Below are 24,358 nucleotides of genomic sequence, written 5' to 3' on the forward strand. Positions count from 1 at the left end.
TTATGGTAGTTTTCATTTTTGTCACAATTAGTATTTTTGGTGTGGTTGAAAATACCATTAACATTATGGAAATTTTTTTGTGCGGACCATAAGTGAAGCCGCCCGAACTTCTTTTATGTAATACCAGTTGTTTTTGTATTGTAGGTAGGTAGAACTGAGCTAATCACACATGAAAAACAAAGATGAAATTCTAAAGTCTAAACCAACAAAATCTAAGGGTCTGTTTGGGTAAGCTGTTTGAAAATGTGAGTTTTTAAAAATAGCGTGTTTAAAATGTGCGTTTGAAAAACAAAATTTTAAAAATTACAATAAAATGTTTGGTAAATTAATAATAAAACGTTTGGTAAAAACGTTTGCGTTTTGGTGCAAATTACCAAAAAGGACTAAAAGACTTAATTTTGATGTTGATGTTATTCTATCATTTTTTAAGTAGCTCATGAAATTAGTGCTTACCTCAAAAGCCTTAACTGATTAATCAATACTTGAATTTTTTTAATGTTCTCAATTCTAATGAAATTGTTGCTTCCTTCAACTAGAGAACATAAAGCTAAAAATGCAAAAGAACTTAAATTTGATCCTTTTTGGTAAAACAAAATTCCAAGTCAGCAATCAGCAGCAGAGAGAGAGAGAGACATTCCAAGTTTTCTGGTAAAACAAAATTCCAAGGTCCAAGGCTTTGTAGCCAAATCCACAAAAAAAAAAAAAAAAAAAGATGGTGCAGAGGGCATCCATGAAGTTGCTTGGCTCAAGGTTGAAGATATGGTAATTGTTGGACTTGAAGAACTATCAGCGGGTAATGAAAAAGACTGAGATGCAGATGTCAAATTACCAGTTTCTTGCGAGACAGCACTTGATGTATTCTCTAAACAAGCAAAGAAATTAGAATAATTGGTTCTTGGAATAAAATCAAAGAGCTTACTGGTACTGATTTATAAGCTGAAACAGTCATAATCTTTCAATTTTCATGGCTTACAAGCAATAACTAGAGACAATAAAAAAAAAATACTGCAACAATTTCTTGATGAACCAAAACTCATAAATTGGAAAAATAAAATTAATAGCTTAAACGAATGACCCTTAAGATTGACAACCGTCACCAAGAAAATTCAACAGCTAGATAAGAGCCATAGCATAAGATTGTTTCAGTGTGCAATCTATCTAGTTCGTTTGAACAACAACATTTCAGGATTAAACTCCTTGTCAAATCTACATGAAGTTATGATATTGGGCCTAAGCATGTGGATCATGTTCTTATACACATGATCACAATTTCACAAGCATAATCACAATCAGTCCTTAAAAATCTCCTCTCAAGCATAATCACATCGATACAAGCTCAAGTCTTTAGCTTTTAAGAGTGAAACAATCTTCTCAACTTGTGAATAAGTCGTCGACATATTGGACACACCTTCTTCTCCCCCTCCATAATCCTGCAAAATGCATCCAATGATCCAATCAAACCTCCAAAAGATTTGAATACTAATTCGTGTGCATTTGCCAATAGCTTTTTCTTATAGCTTTTTAGTTTATTTGTTTATGTACCAATTTTGCAAAAATGTTTTTTAACCAACTTTCAGCAATAAGAAATTAAATTTTTAGTAAAAGCCGGCATTCAAATGGACAATGAAGAGAATATGACTCTTTATATATGTACCTTTGTGCACAGTCATAGCAAGTGGCACAGTGGCCACAAGGAACAAAGAAGCAATTGCCGAAACATTAATAACCATGTTCATAATTATGCTCCTACTATTCGAGTTTATGACACCAATGTAATACTTGTCATCCTCCTCAATGGTGTATTCAACTTCTTTACCTAGCCAACTATGCAACGGAAATATTCATAAATTTGTCTCCTTTATAAATAAATAAAGCTAACTTGATGTATTTTCTATGTAGTTTACTCCAATACAAATTGCTTACCTTGGAAGTTGGGTCAAACTGACCACGAAGAAAGCAAAGAACAATACGACACTTCTACCAACACCAGAATCACCTAACAAGACCAGCTGCACACAGTTACAGATGCAAAGGTGAGTTGCATTTACTCATAACAGGATTAAAACAATAAAATTAACACTTTGCCACTAGTAGATATCAATTGAAACTAAACAGTAGCCTTAAAAACACTTTGCCACTAAAAAAGTACCTTCACACGAGAATTTTGGCGTCAGACACTCCGCCATTCTCTGAATTCAGCCCGGCCAACTGCCCGGAAGACCTGTCTGCAAACAATTAACCCCCAAACTATCAGACTCACCAAAATCCACAGAATGACAACCACCCTACTGAAAAACCCATTTCCCCAGCTTTTCACTAAATTAAAAACTAAGAATTATTTAATTTCAAGAATTAAATTAACAAGGAATCTGAGAAGTAAACCACTCCATAACATGAATTGGGGATTTGACCAACTCCAAAGCCATCTCCACTATCACAGTCACGCACAAACAGCAAGGGCATATACAGCTCAACAACAATCTGCCCAATAATTACGTCCAAGTTCAGAAATTTTTATACCCATTACACCAAATTGCATCAAAATGGAGAAACTTTAGGTAACTATCACATCATCAAAAGCATCTAAGATAATCAAAAAATTTCAAATACCTAGAAGGCCAAATTGGAAGGACAAAATTTTAAATTACTATAGAGCAATGATAAATTTCAGAGTTTTAATTTTAAAATACTGGTATACCGACACATCTGGATGACCATAATTGTCTCAACTTGGACCGAAATTGAAGGTGAGACAGAACAGGGGATTAGTTATTCAGCATTCTGGTTTGGTTGCTACTTGGTACTACCACCAATTACGAAATCTATGATAAACAACTATGGATCAAATTAAAATTTATAGAAAAATTAATGAAAAAAAAAAACCCAGAAGATACATAGAATTGGAAAAGAGTGAAGCATACCCAACGATCCAGATGACAAGGCCAACGATGGAGATGAGGAGTGAGAGAAACGCAAAGGGAAGGCCCAGTGGCCTGCACTCACCGTCTCCAGCGAGAGGTAGCTTGAGAGTTGAGAGTGATCTGAGGGATTTAGGGACCGAGAACAAGCTCTAGGGTTTTTTTCAATTATGTGGAGTAGAGAGATTTTTTATTATTATATATATTTATACTTAAAACCAAACACAGAGATCTGAAGAAAAGGAAAGAGAAGAGGCTACGGAGTTCTGAGAAGTTTGCTCGGAGGATTTCTGAGCTTCTGGATTTCTGGCTACGGTGTGTGCATTTCTGAGAAGTGAGAGAAGAAGGAAGGGGAAAAAAATGTTGTATTTATATGCTACAGTAATTTCAGCTGAGCTACAGTGTTTATATATCATAAATTATAATCCACGTTTTTCCACTTATTTGCTACAGTGTTTTCAGTTTTCAGTTTTCAGTTTCAGCAAAATAAGTTCTATCCAAACGGACCCTTAGTCTTCAAAAATCTGCTTCCGATCGAATCGGTTTAGGGTATGATCTCTCTTCTTCTAATATTACTTCTTCTAGTACTACTATTTTTGTTCCTTCTAGCAATAATGTTGAAATTGAGAACACTAATGTCAAAACTGAATTAGCTAGTGAGAACATAGACAAGGGTAAATCTATCTTAGGAGCACCACCTAAGCTGGATAAGAAAAAAGTTAAAAAACCTAGGGCTAAGAAGGCTAACTCTCAAAAGCCTAAATAGAAGAAGCAGCGTCTCTGTCATCACTGTGGAGTTACTGGTCATACTTGAGAAACCAAAATCAATTTCCATCATCCTTTGCTCCTCTCGGAAATCTTTTTAAAGCCCTCATGTTTCTTTCAAACTTGAATGGTCTTAATTCTTTCCCCTCACCGCCTGTTCAAGGGTTTGCGAAAAGGAAAGGTTCTTCCAAAGTGTGCAAGGAAAAAGAGTTCCAAGTGATTTAATCACTCTTTCTCTCTCTCCCTATATGTTTTTGATTGCATTACTTGTGTGTTTGCTCTCTTGTCTTGAGTCAGTCTAGTTTTATGCTTTACTTTGTTTTATTTTACATCTTTTTGTTTGTTAGTTTTCAGTTTTATTTATTTACTTTTTTATATAAAAATAAAAAAAATTGAAAAATTCAGAAAAATACAAAAATAGTGTGTGTATGTGTACATTGGTTCTTGTGAACCTTAAAATGGCCATTGAAACAGAGCTCTCTAAACTTTGTATCTTTCGTAGCTTAGATGAGCATCTATATGCACAACTAAGCAAGCAAGCTTTGTGACTCTTTATTTGTGATGAGTAAGGTTAAGTGATCTCTTGTACTTAACACTTGTATCACTCTTTTTGACAGGAAGGACTAGAAAATCCTAAGAAAAAGACATAAATAACTATCTCACCACTGTTACCCGCCAATCATGACATGACATCTGTATGCTTCGGCATAGCAAAAGTGTAATGCCAATGACATCTGTATGCTTTGGCATAGAAAAGTGCAATGTCAAAAAGTTTAACATAATTGGGTATCTCTTTTCTCTCTTTTGTATATCCATGCATGATTTGCTTAATAAAAAAAAATATGTAAAGAAAATAAAAGCAAAAAGAACAAAATGCTTTAAAACATGATTGCAAGTGTGTTTTCTAGGAGATGTGGGAGTTATAGGATGTACCTCGAAGGTGATAGTTCCCATCAAACAGTTATAATTGTGTGTAAATTAAAGTGATTTTCTCATATCTCAAATCGTCATAACTTAGAGACTTATGCAATCTTACGATGTTTTTACACATAACACGCAATATTCTTTGCTATTTTTATACATGTGCAGGTACAATGTGATTTGGCCATCACAAGGTTTACATGTGTTAATGTATGCTCACTAAACTGTCTTGACTTGTTTTTGAAATATAAAATTATTTAGACTTGTTTAGTGTGTGTGTGTGTGTTTTTGGGATCAATGTGCTTAAAATTGTTGTTGAGAGATGTTTTTGAGATTTAAAATGCTGCTTGGATCCTTGGTTGAGTTGCATGCTTGATTGCATTCATATCTGTGTTTTTCTCTTCTTGAAAAACTGTTTTTAAGCAATCTCGACAGCTCCTCGACACCTCTCTATACCTGGCATATCTATCGAGCTCTTTAGTTGATTCTTATCGTAATCTCAGTACCTCTCGACAGCTAGATGGATCGATTTAGAAGTCTCCTATCCCTTCGATAGCTCCTCTATCCATCGAGCTTCTGTTGTGGACATCTCTGGACACCTCTCGATAGCTGCATTTGTCTAAGCCTTTTTATCTCGACACCTCTCGACACCTCTATCTGTCGAGATTTACAGAACACCTATATATAGGTTTCAGCGCGATCTGATCCTCATTCTCTCGATCTCTCTCAATTTCTCCGCATCTGTTCACCTCCCAATCACTCTCTTCTCTCTCAAAACCTTCAACCCACGTGATTTTTTGCCTTTTCTTGCTTCAAATCACTTGGTATGATCTCTCTTTCTCTCATTCTTCATGATCTTTTCATGCATTCATATCTAGGTTTTGAGTTTTTGAAAAGTTTTGGGGATTTTTCAACATGTTGAGTTTTTGTAAAACTTTGGGGATGAGTTTGTAGATTTGATATTACAAACTTCATGCATTGCATCTCATGTGCATTATAACTATATTTTCATGCATTTAGATGTGTGGTATATCAGTTAATCTGTTTGTGCGCTGGTAGGTTTAGATTGGGTTGAGCCCATGATGATATTACTGTTGCATGTCACATGTTCATGCATTATCATGCATACGTCCTTTACATTCAATATATATTTTTGTATATTTGAACTGCTTGGGACTTTTTTGAGTGTTTCTTTCTTCCCCCTCTCTCTCTTGTTTATGTTAGTGTGTCAATGGCACCGAAACGTAAGTCTGCTCTGTCCCAAAACCTTCTTTGTTCTAGGGCCTCTTCGTCTTTTGATCCTACCCCCTCTTCTGTTTGTTTCCACGATGAGAAAGCCCAAAAGGACTTCTTGGAGAATTTCTCTAAACAAGGTGTTCATTCGGAACGCCGGGTTATTTTGTCGAATTTCGCCGACACTGACCTTCCCAATGTCTTTCACAGTTGGGAATGGGAGTCATTGTGTGACGTCTCGGTCACATGTCCTTTTGTGCTAATCTAGGAGTTCTACCCCAACTTGCATGGAATTGATTCTTTATTACCTTTCTTTCATACTCTCATTCGAAGTACGCGTATAGTGGTCACACTAGAGTTGGTATCTGATGTGCTCCGTGTCCCAAGGGTTGTTCATCCTGACTACCCTGGTTGTGAGCGTCTGCAGACTGTGTCCAAAGATAAGATGATCTCTACTTTCTGCGAGTGCCTAGCTGATTGGGGTGATCGTCAGTTTACACCATGTTCGACCTTTGCTAAAGGTCCTAGCTTCATGAACATGGTGATGACTTTTGTTTTGCACCGTCTCTCTCACTATAACTCTATCATAGAGCCCGGTGCTTGATTTTTGTTGTCCCTCCTTGAGGATCTCATTATAGATTTTTCTTCACATTTCATTATTTCTATCATAGATGTGTATAGGGATATGGTGACCCGTGATAAGCTCATCTTTCCTTCAGCTATCACGTGGATTTTATGCCATTTTTTTGTTCCCTTTCCCTCATCTGACCACTTCTCCGTTATGTGTACCATTAACTACGCTACCGTTAAACAGAGCGAGGTGTAGTTTCGTTCGAGGCGGTCCGGTTCGGTAACTCCTCCCACTCCTTCAGGTCCATCCACCTCCGCTCCCTCTACTTCAGCGGTAGGTGTGACTTTGGATATGATCATGGCGCAGCTTTAACCCATGGATGCTCGCCTCGATATACTTTCTATCGAGTTATGTCAGGTGAACACCTGTGTCGACCATATTGCTAGATGGTAGGCTCACCTTGGTGGCTTTGTAGAGTCTCCCTCTCCTCCTTTCGAGGCATTCGAGGCATCTGACAATGATGATGATGATGAGGATGGAGATGCTAGCTCTTCTAGCTCTACTGATGAGATGTCTACTTGACACTTTTACCCTTTGTCACTCGTGGCAAAAAGGGGGATAGTTTTGGGATATGAGAGTAGCCATTCTTAGGGGGAGAGTTTGTATAGGACATTTTTGTTAGGGGGAGTGTTGTTAATATCTTGAGGGATGTAGTGAGGATTTCTTGAATCTTTCTTTTCTTTCTTTTAGAGATACATTGTTCTTGTACCTTAGGTCTTGTGACCATTGTTTTCATACATTGTGCTTATCTTTGATATATATGTGATGATGTATATTTTTCTTCACCTACCTTTACATGTGTTGTTTCTTTTCTTTCTCTATGCACATGCTTCTTATTATTTGTATGCAATCTATTATTTCTGTTTCACACAAAGATGCCTTGATGTGTTTTGTTTAAATTGTTTTAGAAATACAGGTTGTCAAAGTCTACTTGTCATGAACTCTCTTATTGCAAAGTTTTTCAAGAGTTTATGTTAGGATAGATTTTATTGTATTCAACAAGTGAGTATGAGTTGAGTGTTTTATGACTTCTTTCATATGTTCATATGTTTGTTGTGGTTTTGTCACGAATTGCCAAAGGGGGAGATTGTTAGGACATATGTGTTTCACTTGTTAGGAACATATGTCATTATTTTATGTAATTGGCTAATCCTTCGACAAAACGCACTTTACTTGTATTTGGCTAGATTTAAGATGTTTTTAATACTTCAAGAAATAAGGTATCAAGATCAAGCGTTAAAGCCATACAAGTCTGTCCAAGAAACAAGCTGAAGAAGTGCCTGTCATTAAACCTCGACAGCTAGCTCAACCGCTAGCATCTATCGAGCTTAAGAAGCTGTTTTAGCCCCGTGGTTCAATAGCATCTCGACAGATGCTATTTGTCGAGATTTAAGAAAAACAGAATTTCAGATCTATTTTGATTCTAATCTATGCATATGTCTTTGGGCCTTCTTTTCTCATAACCCTAGACATATAAAAGGATTATTTTAAGGGCCGTCAAACAGAACACAAGTTACACAAGCATTGAGCAAAGTCTGTTCAAGCAATTTATGATCAGAGACAAAGTTTGCCCTAGTTCATCTCTATTGTGAAGAAGCTGCTGTGTTTGTGCACCATAGGGTTTTGTAACCAAGCATCTTCTTGATCTTTATCGTGTGGATGAACAAGAGAACTTTGCATCCAACATCTTTCTCAAGTTGGTGATTGAAGTCACGTACTGGGATCCGTGCAATTGGTTAGTCACGTACTAGGAGTCGTGCATCAAAAGGAGAGATTGTCACTACAGAATAAGTCCAATTGGGTATTGGGGTAAGGGTTCAACTGTAGGTTGGTAGAAGGTACTGGGATTCTTTTACTTGTAACCGTTTTTTTTTATAATAGTGGATTCTCAGGAGTGGTGACCTTAAAATCACCTAGTGGGGTTTTTGCCTTGGAGGTTTTCCCCCTTCGTAAACAAATCACCGTGCCAAATTTATTTTCCATTGCACTTTAGTTTATTGGTGATTTGTTTGTGCTACCACATGTTTGCATATTAAATTGATTAATCAATTAAACTTGGCTAATAAATCAACTTAATCCATTATAAGGAGTCAATACATTTTTGGCCTATCATCAATAATGTAAATACCAGGGCATCAGGGTGTTTCCCTGTATCGATATGAGATTCTTTGTGGTCTAAGAAAATATATATTTCATAATTGATTGTTCTTATACAATTAAAAACTTATGATTTGGTTGAACTGAGACAATTTAAGAACGCGTGATAACCTCAATTAATAATGTGGTTAGAAAAGTTTTCAAAAATAAGAAAAACATGATTGAACTTATTGAAATCATGGAAGAACTAATACATCAAAAGAAATCTAATTGAACAATCAAATATGTCGTTGATAAAATCCTAGAAAGAATCACATTGAAAATTCATACCGTATAGAAGAAATTTATCCCCTAGCCCTAGCAAAGAGTTTAGGCTGCCATTAGAGAAAGAAAAATACAAGTTTTTCTCTATCAAAATTCTTTCTACACAGCCTCCCTTCCAAAACCCTAATGTAAAAGTGTCCAAAGAAAATAAAAATTTTACTATTTTAATTTCTGTCCAGGTTTATAGTAGTAACTTGTGAGTTAATTTCGGCCTTCAAACATTGATAATTTTGACAAACTCAAAACTGAAAAGTTGTAGATATTTAAGTCACGGGTCCAACCCATCTAGCCTTGTGTCAATTGGATTTTTGAGGAGAGAGATAAGCCCAAAATACTGATCAAATTTTTCCTTTTCAGATTCCGCCTCTTTGATTTCTTTTCTTATTTGAAGCTTCCAATTATGGTAGACGATCCAAGCATTCCAGCTGCACCTCCTTAGATATTTAAACACAGTCCTTTAACTGCACTTAATTCTAGTTTGGCCTCCATTCTCTCACAAATTCTTGTAAACTCCTATTTCTCACACGATTTCCTGAAAGTAGAAAATTACATACAATGAATGACATCTTATTCAAGAAATTATGTAAAGATAAATAATAGAGACTAATACAAATCATGGCTTAATTATACAAGTAATAAGGAGATAATGTCCACATAAATATATAACAAGTATATATTTTAAGGCGTTATCATCAAGTGGGGTAGGACAAAATTGTCATCCCTAGTTATGAAATTCAATTTATTTAATTATCGTTGTTCTTAGAAACAACATAGATTCAATCTCACTCTTATTTGAAGTGGAAACTACAAATTACAAGTCAAACAAACAACCTCACGCACATCTTCATTGATAGGCCAAACACGTATTGATCATTTGTGATGAATTAACCAATGAATTAGCTGAGTGAATTAATTAGGTTTAATTATATGCAATAAGCGTGGTAACACAAAAAAATCACCAAATAACTAAATATGCAGTGGAAATTAAATGACACTGTGATTTGTTTACGAATGGGGAAAACCTACACGGCAAAAACCCCATTGGGTGATTTTAAGATCACCACTCCAGAGAATCCACTATAATCAAAACAATCGGTTACAAGTAAAGGAATTCTAGTACCTTATACCAATCTACAGTTGAACCCTTAACCCAATAACCAATTGGACTTGTTCTATAGTGACAATCTCTCATTTTTAATGCACGGTTCCCAATACGTGACTAACCAATATATGCACGGATTCTAGTACGCGACTTGATTAACAACTTGAAAAGGATGTTGGCTGCAAAGTTCTTCAGTTCATCACACAATGAAGAGTATGAAGTTGTTTGGTCACAAAACCCTATGGTGTACAAACAAAGTAACTTCTTCAAGATGAACTAGGGCAAATATTGTCTCCTGTCACAATTTGCATGAACAAGACTTTGCTTAATACTTGCACAACCCTAGACGGCCCTTAAAATAATCCTTATATATGTTTAGGGTTGCGAGAAAAGAAAACTCAAACACATACTCACGGATTGGATGAAAAACAGTCCTGAAAACTGAGTTTCATAAATCTCGATAGATATCTAGTTGTTGAGCTTCGGGCTGAATAACTCTTTTAAACCTCGATTGATACTAGCTGTCAAGATTTAATGAACAACACTTCTTCACTTGATTTTTGGACAGACTTGCATGACTTCAACACTTGAACTTGAAACTTTGTTTCTTGAAGTATTAAACACACCCTAGTTCTACCCAAATACAAATAAAGTATGTTTTGTCAAATGATTCGCCAATTACATAAAATGTTAACATATGTTCCTAACATCAATCACATATGTCATAACAATCTCCCCCTTTGGCAATCTGTGATAAAACCACAACAAACAAATGAACATATGAGAGATGTCATAGATCACTGAACTCATATTCACTTGTTAAGTACAATAAAATTTATCTTAACACAAACTCTTGAAAAAATTTGCAAGAAGAGAGTTTATGGCAAAGAAGACTTTGACAACTTGTATTTCTGAAACACTTTAACAAAACTCATCAAGGCATCTTAGTGTGAGACAGAAATAAAAGATTGCATACAAGAAATAAGTATCATGTGTATAAAGAAAGAAAAGAAACAACACATGTAAAGATAGGTAAAATAACTGTAATAACAACCTCAAATGTATATATATAAAAATTACAAGGTTTGCTATCGCAATATGATCATAAGATCTAAGGTACATGAACAATGTATCTAAAATAGAGAGAAAAGAAAAAGATACATCAAAATCCTCACTACATCCCTAAAAAAAATGAACACTCTCCCTAACAGAAACCTTCTATACTAACTCTCCCCCTATGAGTATGATTACTTTTATATCCAAAAACTACTCCTCCTTTTTGTCACGAGTGACAAAGGGTAAGTGTATTAAGTAGATATCTCATCAACACTGGAAGAGCTAGCACCATCATCCTCAGCATCAGAAGCATTAACATCACCATCACCATCATCATCCTCATCCTCAGAAGCCTTTAGAGTAGGAGGAGGAGAAGCAACGAAGTCACCTATGACAGCTTGTCGTCGTGCAATACAACCAACACGGGTGTTCACCTAACACAACTCATCATTGAGAGTGTCGAGGAGAGCATCCATGCGCACAAGCTGTGTCATGATGTCCTCGAGTGTCACACCACTCGTAGAAGAAGAGGGAGCGGATGTGAATGGAGCTATAGAAGCTGGAGGAATCGTCGATCCGGATCGCCTCGAACGTAGCTACGCCTTACTCAGTTTAACGATAGCGGCATCTATGGCACATATACCATGGAAGTGGTCAAAAACAAGAAAGGAACAAAGAAATGGTGTAGGATCCTTGTGATAGCAGAAGGGGAGATGAGTTTATCACGGGTCGCCGTATCCCTATACACATCTATGAGTGAAAGAATGAAATGAGAAGGGAAGTCTATAGTAAGATGCTCAATGAGGGATAACAAAAACTGAGCATGAGGCTCTGTAATAGAGTTATAATGAGAGAAAAGATGCAAAACAAAGGTCAACCATGTTAATGAACCTAGGACCTTTAGTAAAGGTCGAACAGGAAGTGAACTGACGATCACCCCAATCAGAAGGTTACTCACAAAAAGAGGATATAAGTTCATCTTTAAACACGGTCTTAAGATGATCACAACCATGGTAGTTAGGATGCACTACCCTAGGGACATGGAGCACGTCGAATACAATATCCGGAGTGACCACAATGCGCATACCCCGAATGCAAGTAACAAAGAGAGGTACTGAATAATCAAATCCATGCTTGTTGGAGTAGAACTCCTGAATAAGAACGGATGGAAAAGTGACCGGGATGTTAAACAGTGACTCCCAACCTAAACTGTGAATGACAGTGGGTAGGTTAGTGTCAGAGAAGTCTGACAAAATGACTTGGCGTTTCGAATGAATGCCTCGTCTGGAAAAGTTCTTCGAAAAGTCCTTGCGGTCTTTATCATCACGGAACTGAATATGTGAATGGGTAGGATCAGAAGAGGTAGATGCCCCGGAATGAAGAAGATTTCGGGACGGAGTGGATTTACGCTTAGGTGCCATGACGCAACTAACGTAATAAGGAGAGGGAGAGAGAGGGAGAGAGAGACAATCAGGAAAACACTAACAAGATACCATATATAATATATAGAAACTTGAAGGTACGTATGCATGAAAATGCACGAGCATATGATATGAAATAGTAAATACATCAAAGGCTCAGCCCAATCCAAACCTATCAACACACAATCATTGCACCAAGGTAAACACATATCTAAAATGCATGAAATTGTTATAATGCAAATGTGATGCAATGCATGATGATTTAAAGTCATTTTCACTAAGCCCATCCCAAAAATTTCACATAACTTCATCAATTTTGAAAAACCCCCAAAATTTTTCAAAAACCCCAAAAAGTTAGGTCAAATTCATGAAATGCATGAAGAATGAAGGATTAAGGACCCTTACCAAAGGAGAACTACTTGATCTAGGGTGAAAAATCCTTGAGGATGAAGTTTGGTGTGAGAAGAGAGTGTTTGATAGGTGAAAAGTCTGAAAACAGTCGAGAAAGATCGAGGAGAAATGAAGAAAAGATAGCATAGATCCTATTTATAGACCTTCTTAATTCTCGACAGATCGAGAGGTGTTGAGATTTAAAAGCTTTAAAAGGTCTAGCTATTGAGCAGCTATCTAGAGGTTTCCACAGCAAAGAGGGCTCGATAGATCGAGGAGCTATTGAGCATCTATCGAGGAGACAGAAACTGTCTCGATAGATCGAGGAGCTATCGAGATTGCGATACGAAAAAGCTGAAGAGCTCGATAGATAGCCTAACTGTCAAAAGGTGTTGAGGAGCTGATGAGATTGCTTTAAAAACAATTTTTCAAGAAGAGAAAAATACAGACATGAATACAATCAAACATGCAACTCAACCAAAGATCCAACCAATAATTTAATCTCTCAATCAAGAAAAATGTCATGCATTTAGATATGAAATACACACACACACACACACACACACACAAAACAAGTCTAACCAATTTTATATTTCAAAAACAAGTTAAAATAGTTTAGTGAGCATACATTAACACATGTAAACCTTGTGATGGCCAAATCACATTATACCTGCACATGTATCAAGAGTAGCAAGGAATGTTGCGTGTTGTGTGTAAAACATTCGCAAGATTGCATAAGTGTCTCTATGTTATGACGATTTGAGATATGAGCAAATCAATTTGAATCACACACGATCATAACTGTTTGATGGGGACTATCACCTTCGAGGTACATCCTATAACTCCCTCATCTCTTAGAATACACGCTTGCAATCATATTTTTAAACATTTTGTTTCTTTTGCTTTTATTTTTCTTTGCATATTTTTCTTTTATTAAGCGTATCATGCATGGGCATACAAGAGAGAGAAAAGAAATACCCAATTATGTTAAAATTTTTGACATTGCACTTTTGTTATGCTGAAGCATACCGATGTCATTTCATGATTGGCGGGCAACAGTGGTGAGATGGTTATTTATGCCTTTTTCTTAGGATTTTCTAGTACTTCCTGTAAAAAAAGAATGATACGAGTATTAAGTACAAGAGATCACTTAACCTTACTCATCACAAACACGAGCTACAAAACTCACTTGCTTGGTTGTGCATAGAGATGCTCATCTAAGTTACAAAAGATAAAAAGTTTAGAAAACTTTGTTTCATTGGCCATTCAAGGTACACAAGTACCAATGTACACAAACACACACTGTTTTTGTTTTTTTTTTTCTTCTAATTATTCAATTTTTTAATTTTATTTTTACGAATGAAAATCAAAATAAAAACAAAACTGAAAAACAACCAAACAAAAACATGTCAAAGAAAAGAAAAAGCAATGCACAAAAACTAGACTATCTCGAAATAAGAAAGCAAAACACATAAGTAATGCAAAGACAAAACAAGAGAGGGAAAGAGAAAAAAAAAAGTGACTAAATCACTTGGAACCCTTTTCCTTCTACACCTTGGAAGAACCTTTCCTTTTGGCGAACCCTTGAACCGGCGGAAGGGGGAAAGAATTGCAACTGTTCAAGTTCGAAAGGAACATGAGAACCTTGAGGAGATCTCCAAGAGGTGCAAAAGAGGATGGAAACTGACTCAGGTTTCCTGCTGAGACAATGTTGTTGCTCTGTTGAGTGGCTTGCCACTTATAGAAACTTGGTCGAGTGTGTCTAGCTGCTCCATAGTGATGACAGAGATGTTGTTTCTTCTCTTTGGACTTTTGAGGATTACTCTTTTTAGCCCTAGGGTTTTTAGTTTCTTTCTTTGCAAGCTTAGGGGGTGCTCCTAAGATATATTTACCCTTGTCTATGTTCTCACTAGCTATTATAGTTTTATCATAATTATTCTCAGAATCATTATTGTTAGTAGGTGAAACAAAAACAATAGTACTAGAAGAAGCAATATAGGAGAAGAAAAATCGTATCCTAAACTGGAATGATCCGAGGCAGTTTTTTGCATGTTAAGTATCTCATCAAGTTTTACACTTGAGGTCCTCTCCAACTAAACTCTCACTTGGAACAATTCTACCTCAAGCTTCTTGGTTCTCTCAGTTAAGAAATTGTTTTCAAATCTCAGTGCTCCAATAATTTGATTGACTTCATCAAACTTTGTGGAGAGTTGTTCTCGTTCAAGCTCCACATTACTGAGTTTCTTGGTGGCCAACCTATACAACTTCTTATGTTTTTCAAAGACCTTGTACAGCTTTGCATAGGCTGTGTGAATGTCATCTTGTTCATTCACCTTCTCAAATTTTGACTCTACCAAGTCTTCTTCTTCATCCACATCTTCTACAATGCCCTTAGTAGGATTGACACTAGCAGTGAAGGCATTTAGGATTCTGTCATCTTCATTTTTGGAATCGCCCTTAGGTTCGGTGTCACTCAAGGTAGCAGCAAGTGCCTTGCTTTTCCCAATAGACTTGAGATAAGTGGGGCACTTTTGTTTCATGTGACTGAATCCTTGACATCAGAAACACTTGGGCCCTAAGGGAACAGTGCGCAATCCACCATCCCTAGCATCCTTCTTCCCTTTGTCTTAGCTCTTAGACTGAGAAGAACTTGATTGCCTATGGTCCTTGTCGAAGCCCTTTGCATTGGCACTCTTCATGAATTTCTTGAGCTGCCGGATGATGTAGGATTTCATTTTAGAATTTTCATCATTGGAAGACTTATTAGTGTTGCTGCTCTTGGCCTTTAGTGCCATGCTCTTGCTCTTGTTTGACTTTTCGAGCCTAGAAAAACCCAACTCATAAGTCTACAGATTTCCAACAAGCTCTGTCAAAGGAATCTTGTCGATATCTTTTGATTCGTCAATGGTGGTGATCTTGGCATGAAATATCTCGGGCAGAGCTCTGAGCACCTTTCTCACAATCTTGGGTTCGAGAACGGTTTTCTCAAGATTGAAAGTTGAGTTCATTATGTCCTTAAGCCAGACATAGAACTCATCAAATGACTTATCCTCCTCCATCTTGATTTCTTCGAAGCTAGTAGTGAGCCTCTGAAGCTTTGAATCCTTGATAGCCTTAGTTCCTTCATAGGTTGTCTGGAGAATGGTCCATGCCTCCTTTGTAGTTTCAGTGGAAGAGATCTTCTTGAACTCCTCATTTGTGACCGCATTGAATAAAGCATTCAATTCCCTGCTGTTGAAGTTTGCTACCTTGATCTTTGCATCATCCCAGTCTACTGGCACTTCCTTCGGCTTGGTCCAGCCTATCTCCACAGCTTGCCATACTTTCTCATCTAATGACCGCAAGAAAGCTCTCATGCATACTTTCTAGTATGCATAGTTAGTTTCATCAAATAAAGGAGGTACAATAAGTAATTGTCCTCTATCCATGACAAACAGGGATCAATGAATCTCACAACAAATATTAAATCCTAATCAGAGTGTGCCTGCTCTAATACCACTTGATAGGCCAAACATGTATTGACCCCTTGTGATGAATTAACCAATTAATTAGCCAAGTGAATTAATTAGGTTCAATTACATGCAATAAGCGTAGTAGCACAAACAAATCACCAAATAACTAAATATGCAGCAAAAATTAAATGAAACTGTGATTTGTTTACGAATGGGGAGAACCTACACAGCAAAAACCCTATTGGGTGATTTTAAGGTCACCACTCCCGAGAATCCACTATTATCAAAACAAATGGTTGCAAGTAAGGAATCCCAGTACCTTATACCAACCTACAGTTGAACCTTTACCCCAAAACCCAATTGGACTTGTTCTGTAGTGACAATCTCTCCTTTTCAATGCATGGCTCGGCGACTAACCAATATATGCGCAGATCCCAGTACGCAACTTGATCACCAATTGAGAAGGATGTTGACTACAAAGTTCTTCAGTTCATCACACAATGAAGATCATGAAGTTTCTTGGTCACAAAATCCTATGGTGTACAAACATAGCAACTTCTTCAAGATGAACTAGGACAAATATTGTCTTCAGTCACAATTTGCATGAACAAGACTTTACTCAATACTTGCGCAGCCCTAGATGACCTTTAAAATAATCTTTATATATGTTTAGGGCTGTGAGAAAAGAAAGCCCAAACACATACTCACGGATTAGATGAAAAACAATCTTGAAAAACTAAGTTTCACAAATCTTGACAGAAACCTAGCTGTTGAGTTTCGGGCTGAATAGCTCTTTTAAACCTCGATTGATACTAGCTGTCGAGATTTAATGAACAACACTTCTTCACTTGATTCTTGGACAGACTTGCATGGTTTTAACACTTGAACTTGAAACCTTGTTTCTTGAAGTATTAAACACATCATAGTTCTACCCAAATACAAGTAAAGTACATTTTGTTAAAGGATTAGCCAATTACATAAAATGTTGACATATGTTCCTACATCAATCACATGTGTCCTAACATTCATTAATTTATTTTAGGTGGAAATCACATTTTCGTTCCTATATTTTTAGATGATTCCCACTTTGGTCTTTAGATTTTATTTTTACTGCTTTTAGTCCCTATCTTGAAAAACGCTTACCGTTGTGGTCCTTGCTATTATATCAGAGACAGAAAAAGCACGCGTGGTAAATGGTAGAATTAAAAAAAATATTATAATACCCTCCACGTGTCATGGGATGCTCCACGTGGCTTTCCCATCCTCAGTTGGTCATGTGGTCCTAATGTGTCCTCTAATGTGTTTGCATCCATGGACTCAAACAACTCAACACTTCCATGTTCCTCATTTTCTGAACATTATATTAAATCAAAATAGATTTAGATCCAATTAAATATTTGCTTTACTCTTTCGATGGATAACTGTACTTTTGTTCAGCTTATTTTCTAAGAACCAATGCAAATGAACAATAAGCTAAACAAAGAAGACGATATGAAGGAAAATTATTGACCCAAAAATTGAATCCGAAACAAGCAACACTGGAAAGGCAACCCTAGAATCTCAAAGGAAACACTTTTATTTCATTTCAAAACAACTAAATAAAGTACGATCAAGAAAAAATCGCACAATTTTTGTGACTTCAGCCACCAAATGAAAAAACTTTCTCTTAGCGAGCTCGATTCAAAGCTATATTAAAATACTCAATTTCAGTGTAAAAAGCAAAGATCAATTTGATAGCTAAAACTTTTTTCTCTTTACATAGGATAGGTTTAATCTGAAGTAGAAAGTTTTTGAAAAACCTAAATCATGCTTTCTTTATAAACAACAAGATCAATCAGATTCACTCACACATACAACCCAAAAAAAAAAAAAAAACTTCATACACGATAATTCAGAAAATGAAAAAGAAAGTTGTGGATTTAGAACCTGAAAAAGAATGGTGGAGTGATTCAGAGAAGAAGGAATTGAATAAGAGGGAATTGTCCTTTAAGGAGACATCGACGAGATTGGGGCATTTGCCTTGAAGATCATTGTTTCTCTTGATGAAATCCACGTGGAGCATCCCATGACACGTGGAGGGTATTATAATATTTTTTTTAATCATACCGTTTGCCACACTTGCTTTTTTCGTCTCTGATGTAATGGCAGGGACCACAACGAGAAGCGTTTTTTAAGATAGGGACTAAAAGCAGGAAAAATAAAATCTAGGGACCAAAGTGGGAATCGCCTGAAAATGTAGGGATGAAAGTGTGATTTCTTCCTTTATTTTATTCCTTTTCTGTTCATAGCATTGAGTCGGCCAGGTTATGAAAAAAATACATTTATTCCAGAACGTGCAATGTAGCAGGAACTCTTGTATAGATACTTAAGAACTCTAATGCCTTTAACCACCCAACAATGCAATAAATCCATCATCTTCTTCTTGTTTATCTTTCTTCAATAATCATTATGGCTCACTATTATTCTAGCTTAGCAATTCTAGCTACCATTAGATTCTACCTCTTATTTTCACTTTTTGTAGGAATGGTCTTAGCTCATTTGTCCCTTTTTTTTCTAAAATCAACTGTAGACTCTACGGGGTCACTACAAAAAAAAGTCCTATAGCCATGTTTTTAAAATGCGGCTATAGCTCCTGAAAACATGGCTATAGGACGATTCGGCCTATAGCTGCGTTTTCAGTTGTGACCTAAAACCGTAACTATAGACCTAAGGGGTCTATAGCCGTGTTTTTACAAACACGGCTATTGACTAGGACAAATGGCCGCATTTTTAGAAACGTGGCTATAGGACATACTCAAGTCGTGTTTTAAAAACGAGGCTATAGCTGTCACCTATAGCTGTGTTTTAAAAACGCGGCTATAGCCTTTTTTTTTTAGGCCTCTCTTTGGCCATGAATTTTCAACCCCATTCTTTACAAGCATGAAAGACACATTCAAAGTCACATAATTTATAAAATGAAATTGATTTAAGCATTGTGCGTGAATAAGGCATAGGATTGTGAACTATATATCTTTGTCTCCATTGACTTAAAATTATCTAACATATATTCTAAGTCTATAACTGAATAAATTTTGTGTAATCCAACCTAGACAAAGAAAGAGCACAAACAAAAATTAAATATCAATTCAGAATGCATATATAACAATTTCAAGGTAAACCAAGGACTTAAAAATGCAGATTTTTTAGTCAAAAAAAATCAAAAAGAGAAAGTACAAGCACTAGTATGTGATTTAAAATTAACAAGGTGCATGCACCACCAACTTAAAAAAATCATGATAAGTAAGATTGGTAGGCTGTTAAACAACAGTTTGTGAAGTAACCATCATGCTTGGGACATTCCTAGCATAAGCCCAAAAAAATGACTCAGTTGCCAAATATAACATGTTAACACAGCTTAAAGAAAAAACTATGTCCTACAAAAATCCCCAGGCTTGGCGATTCTAGAAAGAACTATGAAAAGTAACTCTTTCTGATAATTATGACTTAAGTGAATAATTTATTCCTTACCAAATTTGTGTTGTCAATTGTGATAAACAAATGATATGATTCAATTCGCTTAATCCTTCCAGAAATAATATCTCCCATGTGGATAGTTCTCAAATCATTAGTTTCACATTTTCGTGCCCTGCTTGCGCCCAGTGTCTTCAAGGTGACTTCAACTCGCTTTGATAAAGGCTACACAGACAGCACCTTGCATTCAAGCTTCTTAGTACATTATTGCATATATTTTGACCTCTACAAATCATTTTGACAATCAAGTAAAAAGATAAACAATGACTTGATGGAAATATGCATGAATGCAGCGGAAAATAACGGATCTACTTCAATCGTAATTGATATCATGCACTATGTAGATTTTAGAATTATAGAATAAGAGAGCGTACCTTGGTATGGTGAAATTCAAAACCAAAGATTGAAGTACTCAAAAACACTTTTAATCTTCACTCCAATTCCACTTTACACCCGAGATATGTGGTCTCTCAATCAGTTCAAAAAAGGAGAATGTCAAAGTGTCTAACACTTCTTACACACCTTTTCACAATAGTATTCTATTGTTCTCTCTACAAAAAAATAATGTATGTTTCTCCCTTTATATCCAACTAATTATCTAACTGGACTGGCCTTTTGGGCCTTTCCAATTGGGCTTTAGTGTGTGGCTTGGAGTGGGACCAAAAGGAACCAATAAGATACTAGCTCTAATGGGCCTTGGGCTTTTCTGTCAACTCTTAACAAGTCCAAAATTACCATTCATTATATTTAATACCACTATATAAATATAATTACACTTTAGGCTTTATTTATAAATTATATCTTAAGACTTTATTATACATGTAATCCCTTCATAAAATATTCGTAGTAATACAAAGTCATGAAAGAAGACTGCCACTTTGTAGATTACTATATCTTAATTCCTGGAGTACCCGGTTTAATCCTCTAAAGTTATTCAACATATATTTACGAAATCTAATTTCATAAATATATACTTTAGTAACTTCTTACCAAAGTGGTTAGGCCTAACTCTCTGAATAACTGATCCATTAAACTTATCTTAAGGGAATATTTTATATCTCCGTTAAGAGGCTATAAATTTCATCTTGAAAATATATGTTCCATCAACACTAAATGTGGCTGTCCAACATACTGAGGTTTTGACCGTTACTTTAGATCTCACTCCTAATATATCAAAACAACTTACACTTCATGACCAGGTCCATTATCCTTTTAGGATTAAGAATTCATGTAAATAGAAGTCGTGAGATTTATTATTCAATTGACAGTCATTAGGAGAATAATAAATCTCACAGCGGTCTAGTTCAATATGTCTTAACTCTTAAAACATATTAACATATCAACTAGAAATCTCCATTTCCATGATCAAGACAAATCATCTTAGTTAATATGTTATAGTCTTCGTAGATGAAACACTCAATTTCATCATCGACTACGGACTAAAATTCTGAGTTTACAAAGAACTTGCGACTTATATCTTCTGTGACTAAATCACATAAATCACATACTATGCATCTCATGGACTATATGATAATGTCCCATATTCATGTTGCCATTATTTTAGATAATAATAAAACAACTTTATTAAACACAATATTAAGTCTCACATAATATCATACTTAATATCATACATAGCATCATACAATAGGATTTAAGGGCATAAATCTTAACAATTTCCCACTTGCCCTAAAGACTATTGTGCACTAATCTAACTCCCATTCCCTTTAAATGTGACTCGAAAGTCCTTTGAGGCAAGGCTTTGGTAAAGGGATCTCCTAGATTATTTGTACTTTCAATCTTTGCTACCACTACATCTCCACGAGCAACAATGTCTTGAATGATGTGGTACTTCCTCTCAATGTGCTTTCCTTTCTTGTGATTTCTTGGATCTTTGGATTGAGCAACCACTCCACTATTGTCGCAAAATAATGTGATGAGAACTTGCTCAATTCTTACAACACCAAGATCAGAAAGGAATTTCTTAAGCCAAACAGTTTCCTTTGCTGCTTCACAAGCAACATACTCAGCTTCCATGGTGGAGTCTGCAATACAAGATTGCTTAACACTTCTCCAACTTATGGCTTCACCTCCCAAGGTGAAAACACATCCAGAAGTGGATTTTCAGAAATCTAGATCCAATTGAAAATCTGAATCTATATAGCCAATGGGAATCAAATCCTCACACCGGTAAACAAGCATATAATCTCTCGTTCTCCTAAGATACTTGAAAATATGCTTTACAGTTTGCCAATGTTTTGGTCTTGGATTTGATTGATATCGGCTGACCATGCTAACTGAATAACAAATATTCGGTCTAGTATAAAGCATGTCATACATAAGACTTCCCACTGCAGAAGCATAAGGAACTTGTCTCATCATATTTTCTTCCTCTTGATTTTTGGGCCTTTAGTCATCAGACAGAGGAACTCCATGTTTGAAATGAAGTAATTCTTTCTTGGGTTTTTGCATGCTAAACCGTTTTAGAACCTTATCTATATATCCAGCTTGTGATAAGCCTAGCATCTTATTCTTGCGATCTCGCCAAACCTTGATCCCTAGAATAAAGTTAGCCTCACCCAAGTCCTTCATATCAAATTGGCTAGACAACCAAACCTTTACTGATGACATTACCCTCATATCATTTCCAATGAGTAAAATATCATCAACATAAAGCACTAGGAACATTACTACTTTGTCTCGATGTCTTTTGTACACACATGGTTCATCAAGATTTTGTTCAAAACCAAATGATTTGATTGCTTGATCAAATCTGACGTTCCATGACCTAGATGCTTGTTTAAGTCCATAAATGGACATTTTCAACTTGCATACCATATGTTCTTGATTCTTTGCTATGAAACCTTCCGGTTGCATCATATAGAATTCCTCTTCAAGATTTTCATTAAGAAATGCAGTCTTGACATCTATTTTTCAAATCTCATAATTATAATGAGCAGCAATGGATAAGAGAATTCTGATAGATTTAAGCATTGCTACTGGTGAAAAGATTTCTTCATAATCAATACCTTTTTTTTGTGTATACCCTTTCGCCACTAGCCTTGTTTTAAATGTTTCAACCTTTCCATCTATCCCTCTATTCCTCTTGTAAACTTATTTTCAACCAACAGGTTTAATACCGTTAGGCGCCTCTACAAGATCCCAAACTTGATTAGAATACATCGAATCTAATTCAGATTTCATAGCTTGAACCCAATGATGTGCATCTATATAATTCATTGTTTTATCATAAGTATAAGGATCAGTTTCGGCCTCTTTTGAGATAGCTTCAAAAGTTTCTCCTAGACCTATAAACCTTATAGGTGGCCTAACAATCCTCCCACTATGACGAGGCACCTGTGTACTAGACGTTTCATGAGTAGTATCTTGTGGTGTATCCAATACAACCTCATCATCCCTAGTTTTATCCATAGGTTGTTCATTTACAGATTAATTCATTTAAGCCAAAACAACTCTACTTCTAGAAGTAAAATTATTCATATAGTCATTTTCCAAGAATTTAGCATTTGTACTAACAAAAACTTTATTATCCTTACGACTATAGAATAAATAACCCCTAGTTTCTTTTGGATAACCCATAAACAAACATACTTCTGATTTTGGTTCCAACTTATCAGGCTTCCCCTTTAGCACATGTGCTGGACAACCCCAAATGCGGAGATATCTCATACTAGGTTTATGCCCACTCCACAATTCCATGGGTGTTTTGGGAACATAATTTGATGGAACTAAATTTAAAAGATGTATTGCTGTATCTAAGGCATGCCCCTAAAAAGAAATTGGTAAAGTTGACTAACTCATCATGGACCTAACCATTTCCAAAAGAGTCTTATACCTTCTTTCCGCTACACCATTTTGTTGAGGAGTTCTAGGTGCAGTCAATTAGGATACAGTCCCATTCTGAATTAGGTAATCCTTGAAATCCCCAAGGAGGTATTCGCCACCTTGATCAGATCAAATGGCCTTTATGCATTTACCCAATTGATTCTCAACTTCAGCCCTAAACTCTTTGAACTTTTCAAAAGTTTCGAACTTCTGTCTCATTAGGTACACATAACCATATCTTGAGTAATTATCCGTGAAAGTGATGAAGTACTCATAACCTCCTTTTGCTTGGGTTGACATAGGACCACATACATCTGTATGAAATAATTCAAGCAACTCTTGGGCTCTTCTACCTTTTGTATTAAAAGGTCGTTTGATCATTTTACCTTCCAAACAAGATTCACAAACAGGAAATTCATCAAAGTCCATGGGCTGTAAAAGTTCATCTTTGATTAGTCTTTGAATCCTATTTGAATTGATATGACCCAAACGCAAGTGCAAAAGATATGCATCATTTGTAAAAGGAAACTTTCCCTTTAATGATTTTACATGAGACTTATTATCTAATTCAGAATTATGCAATTTGTGCTTATCATGAGTTAAAATATAAAGGCCATCCACAATATTGCTAGAACAGATAAACCTTTTATCCTTCTTTATTACAACATTGTTTTTCAGGATAATATAATACCCAT

At 36.0% G+C, this 24,358-nt stretch overlaps 1 long non-coding RNA gene across 1 annotated transcript; it reads right to left on the minus strand.

Moving 5' to 3' along the window:
• Positions 1-1,330: 1,330 nt before the first annotated feature.
• Positions 1,331-2,017, minus strand: LOC142609360 (uncharacterized). Its single transcript, XR_012839588.1, has 3 exons — positions 1,924-2,017; positions 1,655-1,816; positions 1,331-1,430 (listed from the first exon to the last, which is right to left on the minus strand). It is a non-coding gene; the product is annotated as an uncharacterized LOC142609360 (long non-coding RNA).
• Between the last annotated feature and the right edge of the window lie 22,341 nt (positions 2,018-24,358).

Source organism: Castanea sativa, chromosome 9, assembly GCF_040712315.1.
Source record: "Castanea sativa cultivar Marrone di Chiusa Pesio chromosome 9, ASM4071231v1".
Taxonomy (NCBI): domain Eukaryota; kingdom Viridiplantae; phylum Streptophyta; class Magnoliopsida; order Fagales; family Fagaceae; genus Castanea; species Castanea sativa.